The sequence below is a fragment of the Miscanthus floridulus genome, chromosome 7 (assembly GCF_019320115.1).
Source record: "Miscanthus floridulus cultivar M001 chromosome 7, ASM1932011v1, whole genome shotgun sequence".
Taxonomy (NCBI): Eukaryota; Viridiplantae; Streptophyta; class Magnoliopsida; order Poales; family Poaceae; genus Miscanthus; species Miscanthus floridulus.
The window spans coordinates 109401497-109416130 of NC_089586.1; the positions used below are offsets into that span (position 1 = coordinate 109401497).

The 14634-nt window shown below is 42.4% G+C and overlaps 1 pseudogene; it reads left to right on the forward strand.

Moving 5' to 3' along the window:
* Positions 1-14634, forward strand: part of LOC136466040 (COP9 signalosome complex subunit 6-like) — a 28161-nt pseudogene that overhangs the window by 13239 nt on the left and 288 nt on the right.

The window sequence follows — 14634 nt, forward strand, 5'->3', positions numbered from 1 at the left end:
TCATCCTACATCTCACAGGTGACAGGAAATCACCCGACTTCTACCGGTCTAAGCATAGCTAAGCATCATTCGATCCTACACTTAATTAGGATTCATAGGATTTTATCTGGACAAGGTAAGGATATAATGCAACAATTGGTTCCAACCAATTCCTATACTTAATGCATCATCAACAATAAAAGATACTCAAGATATTTGTAAAAATATGGGAGACTTAGAATGCTCCGGGGCTTGCCTGGGATCCCACACTGAGTCAGTGTTAGTTAGACGACACTCGCTAAGTGAGCATCTCCCGTCCTAGCACTTGTTCAGTCCTTCCATCTTCGGGATAGGTCCACCAAACACCGTCTTCAGGTTTGGCTCCAACATCACATCCTTTCCATGATGCATCTAGCATACCCAGATGAGGTGCAAGATGCAAGTGTATGAATACATGGAAGTGCAATAGACAATGCATCGCATGTAGTAAGTAAGACAAGCACAAGGTTACATTAACATGCACAAGCACTTCGCATTGCTTACTTTAAATATCGCACAATTTATCATGCCACGATAGCAAAGAAGACGACAACACCAAGCATGACACAAGTTTTCCAAGATCTTAGGTACTCTAACTCAACCATCATCAAAGGTATGAGCCACACTTAGCAATATACAAGCAAACAACTATAATTGGAATCTGTCAATTTCTGGACATGCAAACAGCAGCTACAAGATTTAGCTATAACCAGAGTTACACAAATCCAAATGACTTGCAAGAAGATATTCTGGAAAGCTTATGAAATTATCTACATTTAATCTATAACCATCATAGCATGATTCACAAGTTAAGTAGGTCGAAATTATACATTTACCGAAACTGGTCTAAACAAGACAGAGAGCAATCAATTGTATAACCCAACTTTAAACAACTGTAACTCTTAAACTACTTGGCCAAACGACACCAATTTTTAACAGCACCTAGATACATGAATAATCTATGACTTTTGTATAAATAAGTTTCACAAAAAAGCACATTATCATGAAGAACCTAGCTAAGTTCCCAGATCTGTCCATAAACCACATTTGCAAGAAAATAAATATTAACTTATGTTGCAAACACATAATTAGGCAAAACCAACTTTATCAACATGTAACACATGACTAAAGAACACCAGAAAACCTAGTGTCCATGACCAAATAAATTCTTTTAATGCATTTCTTAATTTATTTTAGATAACAAGGTGACTTAATGAACATATACCAAAAGTATACAATAAATTCTACAAAAATTACAGTGGCTCACATATCCTCTCAATAGTCTATTGTACAAATTTCACTCCATTTGAATATGTATAGCAACCTCTATGAAAAAGACAAGTTGCTAAAGCAATAAATCATGTGAGAGCAAGATAAACCAATAACTCACTCATGCAGCAAGCAATGACCATGAAATTTTTACCACACATCAAACATCACATGAGTAGCATGCCACAAAAATTTCACTTCATTTGGAGCCCTAGATCTGCAGTTATGGAAAATAACAAATTCAACTAGCATTACAACCTTACTGTACAAATCTATTTTTATCGCAAAATATTTAAACTAAAACATGTCATATTATAGATCTAGTGCATAGATAATTTCACAAGGATTCCAAAAAGTACTCATTTGCTATTTTACGATTTTTCTATGAATTACTATGAATTTCCAAAGATTCAGCAAATTTACTGCAAATAGGTCCTTATCGGCACTATTCATTTGAGTCACAGACTTTGCAGAAAGAACCTTCCCTTTTCTCGAATTCGAGCGCGAAGTCCTCCATGCGGGCAAAACATAGGAGGCGGCAGGGGAATCACCGGTGCCGGCCGGAGAAGGCTCTTCGGCGGCGGGGAATGGGCGGCGGAGCATCAGGGGGTCCACGCGTATCCACTGAGGCGCTCAGCTTGGCCGGAGACGACCCAAGGTGGCCCGGCCACGCACGCAAGCTGCAGCTGCGACGGCGGTGCCGGTGGCGGCGAGCTGCAGGAGCGAACCGACGAAACAACTCGATGGGAAGGTGCGGCGCGAATGGAGGAAGGAGTAGGCGGAGTTGGTGGGGCCTGAAGAAAAGCCGGAGCTGAAACGGGGCAGCCATGGAGCTTCGGCAGCGGCGGCCATGACGGCGGCTCACCGTTCTACGCGCACGGCAACGACGAGAGCGAGCAGAGGAGAGTGGAGAGGCGAGTGAGTGATAGAGTAGCTCGGGCGCTTGGTTTGAGGGGCGGGGGCGCTCAGCAGCGCGTGGCGCAGAGCCTGGACGTGCGTTGGCCATGGGGGCGCGCTCCGGTGCATGGCTGCCACGACGCCTTTTCGTCGAACACGTGGCGCGCGCGATGGAGCTCGACTTGGAGTCCGTTTTCGGCATATTCCGTGCACATTCGGACCTTGGCGCCAGTAGCAAAGTTGCTCTACTCTGGATGCTCTACAAACTTGATTAAGGCTATATGGTCGTTAGAGCTCTTCATCAGCAGGTAATTAAGCCACAAAATGACAGTGTTAGTGCCATGATATCGGTTAAGAAAACGCAAAATTGAGGACCAAAACGGAGTCAAACGTAGCCCAACTTTTTATATGCTCTTCTCCATATTATAACCTTCAACTTTTATTTTTGGACCAACTCAAGTTACTTAGCAAAATTTGGAGAACGTGGAATGCCAACGTCGTTGCTTAGCGAAACTGACTTAGAATAATTCTAAGTGTTGAAGACTGCAGCAGAATCAATCTTGTAACCTTTGATTGTCAAGCTTAGAGATAGATTTAGACTTGGGTCCTTCAATAAAGTTTGTAGTACACAAACTATACTACAACTTTTATTTAAGGTCAAACCTTGTATCTTGAATATAAACCATTCTTTTACTTTGGTCAAAGCAGCATCTCGTTAACCCTAGAATTAGAGTTTTCGACCAATTGAGGCCTTTTCTTGACATGTGCTCAACACAAACCCTTCATGACTTTTGTTGTAGAGTTAAATTAGAGTCATTTAGGCAAGGTAGCAAGGTTTGGTTGATGGCCTATAATTCCCTTCACTTACTAGCGCAATTCAAGCAAGAATGTAACTCATCATTTCATGCGACTTCTTGATTCCGAACTTCATGAAACTTTTCCACAGGTCTAGATGGATGCATGTGGATGTAATATACATGGAATAAGCATGTTTAACATTACTCTTGCATAATCTTAATAAGGGTCCATATGTAAGCAAATGTGCGTGGCCCAAGTTTAAGTTGGAGCTCCGTCATGTAGATTTGATCTTGACACCTTCATTACCACTTGACATGTCATGTTTGAGCTCAAACCCATTGCTTAACTGGTGACAAACACCTGGGGTGTTATAGCCCTCCCCCCTTAAAGGAATCGCGTCCCGAGATTCGGTGCGAAAGACTTTTAAGGGAAGAGAAACATGTCATCTAGTTTCCAACATCAGTGATAGCATTAGGCCACTTAACTTTGGAGTATTAGAGAGGCTAATTTAGTCATGACACTTTCTAATACTTGCTCTTCGTCGTAAGTTGTTGTCTGAAGAATTTCTTTCGTTGGCGTCCATAAAGCATTATTACATTGGAAGGAATCCAAGATAGCATTGTCCTGCGTACTTCGTCCACGATGTACGAAGAGTGATACAAGCGTAGACTAAATACTTGTAACATCTACTTCCCTAGTGGATATAGCATAGACCTATGGACTTTGCACTAGATCATAGTTGGTTGATGGATATTCCTTGCAACGGTGCTATATTTGCTCCCAAGGTTTGAAAAGCAGTTCCCTACTAAAGTGGCTTGAGCACAACTTCTCGTAAAGGATGTGATCATAGATGGGGTAAATATCCTTTGAGGGTATGAGAAGCTAGTTAACCCTATCCAAACTGGTTGTAGTGGTGCAATCACCCAGATGTCAACTGATGGAAAGCTACATTACATAATGTTCCATGTGTGCAGTGCTCTTTCTCTGATAACAGCACTGTATTATCTGAGTCTGTTGAGTGAGTGGTAAACGTAGTAGCTGACTTAGTTGACTCAGAATTTTCGACGACCATTATTTAAGGGAATTCTCGTATCCAAGCGGCAACAGTTATCTGAGTTGTATCTAATGCAACCTCTTGGGTAAAAACACATATAAGGTACCAAAGGCATGTCAGCATTCGAGAACCATTGATGCAGAAGGATGTTAGTGAGGCTTGGAGAACAACACAAGTTGCAAGTAATCACAAAACTAGGGACTAGTTCACTACCAAGCAGGTTAAGTACAATTTGCCTTCGTGGTGTAGTTGCACAACAAGTTGGGTTGACTTGCATCGTGGTAAAACCAGCTTTCTTAAACTATATTTAATATCGAGGCTTCTATTCTTAGGCCAATCAATATCTCAAAAACCATAATCCAAAAATCTATGGTTTGACACCTTTCCAATTACTTTCGAATTGCAAGGGCATAATTTGACTTCTAGAACACCTTGACTACTCACGCATTGCTGATCTAAGAGGGCAAAAGCAAGGCACATAGGGGTGCAATTAGTCTTCTCAAGGGTATGGAGGGTTGTCTAACAGCAATACACCAACAAGTTGTAATTTCTTGGCATGAATTACAAACACAACTATCTAATGCAGAGGATGATCGCAGTCACAGCGAAATTGCAGATTCTGTACTCTTTTGTTTTCTATTCATATCTCACAATCTATAGCTCCATTATGCACGAATTTTGGTAGGCATACAGATCCATGAGTCTTCTAACTACTGACCACAATTTAGCTCAAACGAACACCATTTGGCTATCCATACAATTCATTTGCCGAAACTGCTCTGCTCTGAATTTGCAGCAAACCAATCTGATCAAACATCTCTCAAATCCTATGTTTTACTTACCCAATTCTCAAACCAAATTAAGACATTGAGGTGTACTAAGTAAGGAATGAGATTACCATGTTTGGGGCCAATCCAACCTCGTTTGTGTCACTAATCGGTGACTTGAAGATAACCGATTTAGTGCCACAAAGCTAGATAGATTTCTTGTTCTTCTTTTTCTTTGCTTCACACATTGTGGGGTGTGTTTTGCACATTCTAACCTTTCGCACAGAAGTAGCAACTTCTCTTTCTGAGGATGGGGCTAAGGTTTTCCTCACATGGTCCTCAGGGAATAATTTTAACCATTGATCTAGACACCAACTTGCCGATGCACAAGCATTGGACTTGTGGCTATGTTTTTAGGATACAAAGCATACTCTATATGGAGGGACTGTCCTACAGAGATAAGGAACCATTCCTATATATCCTTCGGCAGTTCATCCAATAGAGTCTGGACACATGTGTTAGGGGCGCCTAGGGGCACAAAGATGCTGACTGAAACTAGGAACGTGCTTTCGCTAGCTCCTACATAGCCGATACAATGTCTTCTACTATCTGTGTGATTGTCCAAGATGGAATTGACTTGATATCATAGGTTTTGGAAAACAAGGTAGTAGTTGCATTACTAACAACTTGCTGTTTCATTGTTTAACATTGCTCTGCGAGACATAGCCTTCATAATTAGCAAAAAGTTGTCACCTAGCAAGAGGTGAAGCTTCATACTAGTAACTAATCAGTTGGCTCTCAACACTAAAAAGGTCCCAAATCTTCACTCTTGACAATAACAATTGTGGTCGAAGCATAAATCGATGGTCGCCATTGAAGTCAGCAGAAAAGGGGTCACACTAGAGATTGTTGATCTCGACCGTGCGATTAGCATGCACATAATAATCAAGACTTGGATAGCCAGGTCATATCATAATGTGACGTTTGATTCTTATCTGACTAACAACATGTCCAACATTAAGTGTTGTGTGCCTTTCTGATCCAACAATGATGACATAAGTTGTTCACTAGGTGACGGACGTCAATACTGGGACAACTAAGTGGAGTCTCTTGTCTACCACCTCTTGTAGTCTGTTAATGTTTATGTCGATGACCAGTTCTTCAAAGGTTATCCTTTTTGTGACTTCAAAAGGAAGCTCTACTACTTTCGGTCAGATATATGGATCTTCGATAAGATATGGAGAGATAACCAAGGAAGAGCTCACATGAAATTAACACATCGGTGTAGTTCGGTAATGGATCATGACTAGAAACCTCGATATCGGCGCGCACCCAGCAGCACAACCATGTGCCGACCGGCCACAAGGAGGCCCTAGGTTCCGTCGTGGCACCATAGTTGCTACTCATAACACCATTACTGATCACACACCCAAAGTGAATTTTCAAGTTGCACGGATTGGGTCATAAGAACAGGCACTATGCAAAGGAGGGATAGCAAACAAAGGTAGTCACAAGGTTAGGACTCAACAAGGAGGTGATCAGAAGATCAAAACACAGCGCAAAAGAACATAGCCTAATCACCGAAGGCTACTAAGCAGGGGACTTCTTGCCTAATTTCCATATACGCCTCGTGTCCACCAAAGCAATTACTAGATAAAGATTAACATGAGATTTGGTCTTGTCGAGCAACAACATGAGATCAAGACTGATAAACATCTAGAGACTTGAAAGAGTTAGAGACAAAATACACGAGATTCGAGGGATAGAGCCATTGCACTGACTAGGGATTCGGTTGATAAAGCAATAACATGATCTGCGAGGAAAAGGTTCTAAAGCCATGGGGGGCACACTCCGGTGCATGGCTGCCACGACGCCTTTTCGTCGAACACGTGGCGCGCGCGATGGAGCCCGACTTGGAGTCCGTTTTCGGCATATTCCGTGCACATTCGGACCTTGGCGCCAGCAGCAAAGTTGCTCTACTCTGGATGCTCTACAAACTTGATTAAGGCTGTATGGTCGTTAGAGCTCTTCATCAGTAGGTAATTAAGCCACAAAATGACAGTGTCAGTGCCTTGATAGCGGTTAAGAAAACGCAAAATTGAGGACCAAAACAGAGTCAAACGTAGCCCAACTTTTTATATGCTCTTCTCCATATTATAACCTTCAACTTTTATTTTTGGACCAACTCAAGTTGCTTAGCAAAATTTGGAGAACGCGGAATGCCAACGTCGTTGCTTAGCGAAACTGACTTAGAATAATTCTAAGTGTTGAAGACTGCAGTAGAATCAATCTTGTAACCTTTGATTGTTAAGCTTAGAGATAGATTTAGACTTGGGTCCTTCAATAAAGTTTGTATTACACAAACTATACTACAACTTTTATTTAGGGTCAAACCTTGTATCTTGAATATAAACCATTCTTTTACTTTGGTCAAAGCATCATCTCGTTAACCCTAGAATTAGAGTTTTCGACCAATTGAGGCCTTTTCTTGACATGTGCTCAACACAAACCCTTCATGACTTTTGTTGTAGAGTTCAATTAGAGTCATTTAGGCAAGGTAGCAAGGTTTGGTTGATGGCCTATAATTCCCTTCACTTACTAGCGCAATTCAAGCAAGAATGTAACTCATCATTTCATGCGACTTCTTGATTCTAAACTTCATGAAACTTTTCCACGGGTCTAGATGGATGCATGTGGATGTAATGTACATGGAATAAGCATGTTTAACATTACTCTTGCATAATCTTAACAAGGGTCCATATGTAAGCAAATGTGTGTGGCCCAAGTTTAAGTTGGAGCTCCGTCATGTAGATTTGATCTTGACACCTTCATTACCACTTGACATGTCATGTTTGAGCTCAAACCCATTGCTTAACTGGTGACAAACACCTGGGGTGTTACAGCTGTGCTCCCCGAGCACGTCGTGGTGCGGTCATCGAAGGCTCGTGGTACAGCTCGACGTCGTGCTCGTGGTTAAGCTCGAAGTAGAGGGCGTCGGTGTGGTCGGGTTGAAGTAGGGGCGTCGGCGCGTCGCTGACGAGGTCCACCTTGACGGTGAGGCGGGGCTCCTACGTCGCGATGTCGTGCTGTGGGGAAGGAATAGAGCAGCGCAGGAGCCATCGTCTCGAGGTCACGTCCGTGGCAGTCGATGGAGTTCTAGCTCGGTGGCCTAGCGCCCGACGAGGACAAGGCACGGCGAGCTGGTGGAGGCACGGAGACGATGAGGTAGAGGTGGCGCAAAGGGGATCGGCATCTGTGGCTAGGGACACGGGCTTGAGGTAGCGGCCAGCAGTGGCGGGACCGTGGCATGCGACGGCGTACTGGAGGAGGAAGAAGGGAACGGCGGTGGCTTGGAGGAAGAAGAAGAGGGGCGGCGGCAGCTTGACTATTTATGCTCATGGGCTAGGGCAGCCAGGGGTCGCGGACGGTGGTGATTCTCAGGGTCCACGCTCCCTGGCCACGCGGTGCGCATCGAACGGGGGGTGCGGAGTGAGCCGTGGGCGTGGGGCTTGGCGTTGCGCGCACGCCAGCTCACAGCGGGCGAGCGGCGGCGGCGTGGGAGCGGGGTCGCGGCATGCTCTACCTAGGGTTCTAGAGGGGCGGCTTAGGCCGGCTGGGCAAGGAGAGGGGGGCTCGGTGAAAGGGGCGGCCGCACGGGGGCAGCTGGGCCGACCTTGCTGGGCCGCTTGGCCATGCGCGCGCGAGCGGGCCTGGCAGGGATGTTGGGCAGGCTTGGCCCACGAACGCCAGGGAGTGCTAGGCCAAGCAGGCCGTGTGGGTGAGGACGCGAGCAGGCCGGCAGGTTAGAGAGCTGGGCCATCTACGGTGCTTGTCTTGGGCCAAAAGGAGGAGGGGTGACGGGTTGGGCCTCCAGCGCAAGTGGGAGAGGCCGGCTAGGAGGCGAGGTGGTCACAGGCCGAGGAGGCGAGCTGGGCCGACTCTGTTGCTTGGGCTGGTTTGGCCATTTCCTTTTTCTCCTCCCTGTTCTATTCCTTTCTATTTCTATTTTCTACCTTCTAAATAAACCAAGGGCTTCTATGTGGGGTCCAGTCAAGGGTTGGTAATTTACGGGCATTGAGTTGATAAAGATAGTTGGTTGACTATAGAAATTAGGTCAAGGGGTTCGAAACTAAGGAGATTAATTGAGAGAGAGAGGTAGAAGGATTCATGAGAGATTCCAGAAGAAGTCAAAAGGATTTGCTACGGACTTGTGCTCTCCAACACAAAATCCTAAACCAAATAAGGAACTCTGGCAAGCTCCTACAAGCATCACTATATGTATGCAATAATTTATTTATAAATTGTTCTTTGTTTGACCTAGCATCTACATGCTTCACATATTGCAGGAAAAATTTTAAAAAGTTCGTATTTTTGGCTTCTCCAAAAACCCGGGTTGTTACAGGGCACGCACGGACTACAGGGTGGAGGATTGGGATCTAGCCTCGACGGAGGGAGCAGACGAAGCACGAGCCTAAGAGAGGACTGGGAGATCTGAGTATCATCGGAGCTAAAAAGAATGAGAGCGAGAGAGCAGAGATGGTAGTCTACCTCGCTGTCGACGCTAGATCCACCACTGCCTGTGGCAGGGCTGCCGCGCTGGGCTGCCCATGACTAGGGCCCGTCCGCACTGCCACATCGGGGGCCGCTCAGGCCTCCATGCCGAGTTCCGCCTATGCTGAGGCCACCATACCGAGGCCGTTACGCCATCGTGCTAGCACGCCTGCCCGCACCCTCACCCGTACTACTACGAGAGAGAGAGGAGTGGTGGAGGCACATGATTGATAGAGAGGGAGGAGTCGTGAGTAGAGTGGAGAGAGGGGGAAAGCGCGGCGAACAGGGCTTTCTTTTCCCGCGCGCCCGCGCCACGGGCATTGAGAACCGCGCATCGTGCAGAAGCATCCCTAGCCAATGACTGCTCGACAACGGAAAGCGCCCGGACGTAGGACCCGACGCTGGCCATTTCCCGCCCGACAACGCACCAGCATAGTGGGGCCCACCAGTTTCAGGCCAGCAACGGCCAATGCAAGAGGGAGGGGTTAGCAGAACGGGGCTCGCTTGGTCGTACCATCGCCGTCCCTGGTCAACGAAAGCACCACCGATCATCAGGAACCCAACGTCCGGCAATCAATTCATCGACGTGGCCACCCTAAGGCCGCGCCGGCGCCGGTGCTTCTCTTGTCTTTAGATGCAACAAGAGGAGAATGATGATGAATGTGTGTTGACAATTTTTTTTGGGCGAATCTCTACCTGTTTCGGACTCAAGACCCTAACAACTCGTCACATGCATGCAGCACTAATTCTTTAATTATTTCTCTATATTTTATTACTTAATTTATGAATTTCATAAAAAAAATTATCCCATTAGACCAAAATTGTTCTATAATTCAAAGAAATACAACAAAATTTTTAGAAATCACATTTTTAGTTAGGAAATTCTATGGAATTTATTTTTCTTCTTTCCTTTGATCCAAAATAGAAGAAAGCCGGCTGCTGTTTACCGGCTCCTCAATTACTCATCTCCATCCATAAAAGAATGCAATTCTTGTTTTTTTTAAAGTCAAATAATTTAAACTTTGACTAAATTTGTATAAAAATACTAATATATGTGATATAAAATAAGTATCATTAGTTATAAAATACCCCCTCTGTCCCTAAATAAATAGATTTTCTAGAGTTGTCTTAAGTCAAATTTTTAAACTTTGATCGAATTTCTAGAAAACCCTATCAAGATTTAAAACATCAAATTAATATCATTAGATATAACATATAATACACTTTTATAATGTGCTCATTTTATATGATAGATGTTATTACTTTTTTCATAAAGTTGGTCGTACTTAAGATAGTTTGACTTCCACGGATTTTGAGAATTGATTTATTTGGACACGGAGAGAGTATATTTTCATAATAAAATTATTTAGAGACATAAACGCTAATACTATTAGAAAAAGTCTACATAACCCCCTCAACTATTTAGGGTGGACTACTTCACCCCCAAACTATAAAATCATATTTTCTACCCCTGAACTTTCTAAAATTGGTCAAATAACCTCCTAAGCGGTTTTGAACGGTGGTTTTGCATTTTGTCTTTTTCTTTTTTATTTATTTCCGCTGAATCTTTGAAAAATCATAGTAAATCATAGAAAAATCATAAAATAGAAAATCTAATTTTGTTGGACTCCACATGAGTAGATTTACACAGTGAACATATAATATGGTATGCTTTAGTACAAAGTTTTTGTTGTAGCTTTAGATCTATGTTTTTTTATAAATAATTAGAATTATTCATAGCTGCAGCTTCTATGGTCCAATTGCGGTGGAATTTTATGGCAGGCTAATTATTGTATGCTTGAACTGTAGTAAAAAAATTCATACTCATTGGATCAAGTATAACTTAGTTATAGATTTATTTAGGTTTATGCTTGTTAAATCTATGCTTTATCTATAAGTAAGTTATACATGATCCAATAAGTATGAAAATTTTAATATAGTTCAAGCATACAATAATTAGTCCACCATAAAAATTTCACGACAATTGGACCATAGAAGCTGCAGCTATGAATTATTCTAATTAATTACATAAAATCATAGATCTAAAGCTACAGCAAAAACTTTGTACTAAAGCATAGCATATTATATGTTCACTGTGTATATCTACTCATGTGGAGTCTAACAAAATTATTTTTTTCATTTTATAATTTTTCTATGATTTACTATGATTTTTTAAAGATTCAGCGAAAATAAATAAATAAAAAAAGACAAAACCACCATCACTGTAGTAAAATCACCGTCTAATACCGCTGGGGGGTTATTTGATCGATTTTATAAAGTTCAGGGGTAGAAAATTCGGTTTTATAGTTTGGGGGTGAAATAGTCCACCCCGAATAGTCGAAGGGGTTATGTAGACTTTTTTCTAATAATTTACTGTAAAGTTAGTTAAACATGAGGTACCTTAGTCGGCATATTTCCCACAATTACATTTTTTCGTGAACTGAGGTAGTAACTTTAGGTCCTGTTTAGATCCCATGGCAAAAGTTTGGCCCTACACTTTTAGCCTTTTTTGTCATGGGGATCAAACAGGGGGCTAGAAGTGAGCAAATAGCTAAAAATTAGACTAAAATCTTTTGCTTCTAAAGAGCCTTTAAACTGGGCTAAACTCTCTCGGGGCGGGCGCTGGACGTCCCATACCTCTTGCCGTTCGTATGCATGGTTGTGCATGGATAATTAAATGAGGACAAATCAATCATTGTAGATTAGAGGACTAAAGTTTAGTCCATAAATCCAAACAGCCCAGCAGGATTAAAGTTTATTGGCTAAATTCTATAAGCTAAACTTTAGAGGCTAAACTTTACTCCCTAGACTAGTGTTCCAAACACCACCCACATTAGTTAACGCGTGAAACTTCTCGAAAACTCCTACTTTGTGCTTGTTTAGTTCTCAAAAAGTGCTACAGTAGCTATCACATCGAATCTTGCGATACGTGCATGGAGCATTAAATGTAGACGAAAAAAAACTAATTGCACAGTTTGGTTGGAAATTGCGAGACGTACGTTTTGAGCCTAATTAGTCCATGATTAAACATTAATTGTCAAATAAAAATAAAAATACTACAGTAGTTAAATTCCCAAAAATCGCGAAGTAAACGCGCACTTTACCCGTTTCGGCGAGGCAACAAATAAACGAGCGTGGGCCAGTCTCCAGTCTCAGACAACGACTGGTTGCCGCACCAGGTCATAGATCTAGGACTGGCCGGACAGGCGCGTGTGGTTTCAACTTGAATCGGCTTCAGTTGTGTACAGCTTTGGTCGTTGTTAGCTCCAGGTTTTTGCAAATAAATTTGCTTTCAATCGATTAAAGTTCGTTGCTCCTTGTATGATGCATGCTTCTTCTTAGGTCCAGGGTTTTTTTATCTGTAGCAGGAAGGGAAGCAGGAGGAGGTCACCGAAGGGAAGAGCCTTCCTCTCAAGGAGGTGGATGAGAACGCCTGCATCAACCACTGAACAGAACAAGCAGGCGTCAGGTCACAAAATTTTCGTGTGGATGGCATCTGCCACAACGAGATTGAATCGAGGAATACTTTGGTTGTGAAGTGATAACTAGGCTACCTTATGTTCAATTCCAAAAGTTTTGGTGTGTGTGTGGGGAGACCATGATCAGGGGTGAAACCGTGGTTTCAGCCAACAAACTTGCAGTTCCTGTCGCTTCTCCCTTTTTTCTCTTTATATATATTTTGTATCGATTACACAGCATGGTTTATCCAGTGGTATGGTGATGAATGATGCTATGTTTCGCTTAATAATGTATATGAAGGAGAGTGCCTCAATTTTTGTCCATGTTGTTTAACTATCACACTTTAAATTCAGGGTTCAGAGCAAGAAAGGATATCTATCAATTTATGAAGCTCACTGATGATGTATTAAATGTAAATGCTCATTTATTTATTCTAGTGACCCCTAAAGTTTATTCCCAGGTTCAATATTCAGCCTGTTCGGCAGGCCGTAAACGATCGTGGATTATTTACTGCTGGCTGGTTTGGTGTGAGAGAAAAATACTGTTCCAAGCGAACAGGTTGATTAACTACATTAGACATTAGGCCTTGTTTAGTTTCAAAAAGTTTTCCTAAAAAGTGCTACAGTTTGGTTGGAAATCGCGAGACGAACGTTTTGAGCCTAATTAGTCCATGATTAAATATTAATTGCCAAATAAAAACGAAAGTGCTACAGTAGCCAAATTCCCAAATTTCACCCAACTAAACAAGGCCTTAGGTTCTACCATACACTAGTATAACATGAATAGCCCCTGAACTGTTCTCCCTTGTATGATCACAGAGTTTCATCAACTTTTCTTGTCACTCTCACTTTTTTATGTCTATTTGTCTGTTAATTCCTTCTTTATTTTCTGTAATTTCAAGAGTTGCATGTCAGTCATCAGCTCATCTTTGTCAGATCAAGTTATACAATTGAGGTAAGGTTCCCCTTTGTGTTTGTCTAGCTATATATGGTTTTTTCTTAACATTAGTATGCTTGATGAAAGACTATAGAAGCTGAGAGGATATCTGTGGACCATGTTGTCCATCTCAAACCATCTGATGGTAGCTCAGCAGCAACTCAATGTAAGGATTCTACTTTGAAGCCTTCTCTCAAGACAAAGCCATGGGGGGGGGGGGGGGGGTGGTCTTCCCCGTGACTTTGCTTTCTCAACATTAATAGTCATGCTATCCAAGGTAATTTTCTCGACAGAACTGTACTAAGCGATGCTTTTGTGCAGTGGCTGCTCATCTTACAGGAATACACAGTGCCATTAAGATGCTCAATAGCAGGGTCTGTGTTATCCATCAGTATCTTGTTGCCATGCAAAAAGGTCTGTACATATATGAAGTGCTACATTGCTTTTCTCTCTCTCGTTACTGAGATAATGCTATATCGTGCTAGTTCTCCAAAACATGCTTCCATTCATCTTTAAACCTAAACCTTTATAGAACTTTAATTTCCCAAACTTGTTGATTTCCCTGTTGGACTTTTGGCTTGAGAAACTTAGCTGCAAAGACTTTTGGCTTGAGAAACTTAACTGCAGGTGACATTCCAGTGGATAATTCGCTGCTTAGGCAAGTCTCAAGCCTCGCAAGAAATTCCAAGATGACTTCTTAATGGTATGCTAGTTTCATTTCTCATCTTAGACAAAGTGCTTTCTCTTTTGATATGGAAAGGTATTTCCTTATATGAATAAATTATTTGACATACCGGCTATGTTAATTTGATGATTGCTTACCATGATTTCCTCACGGTGCTATGTTGCTAGTAATGATCGATTTTATGCACTTTTCTAAATGTC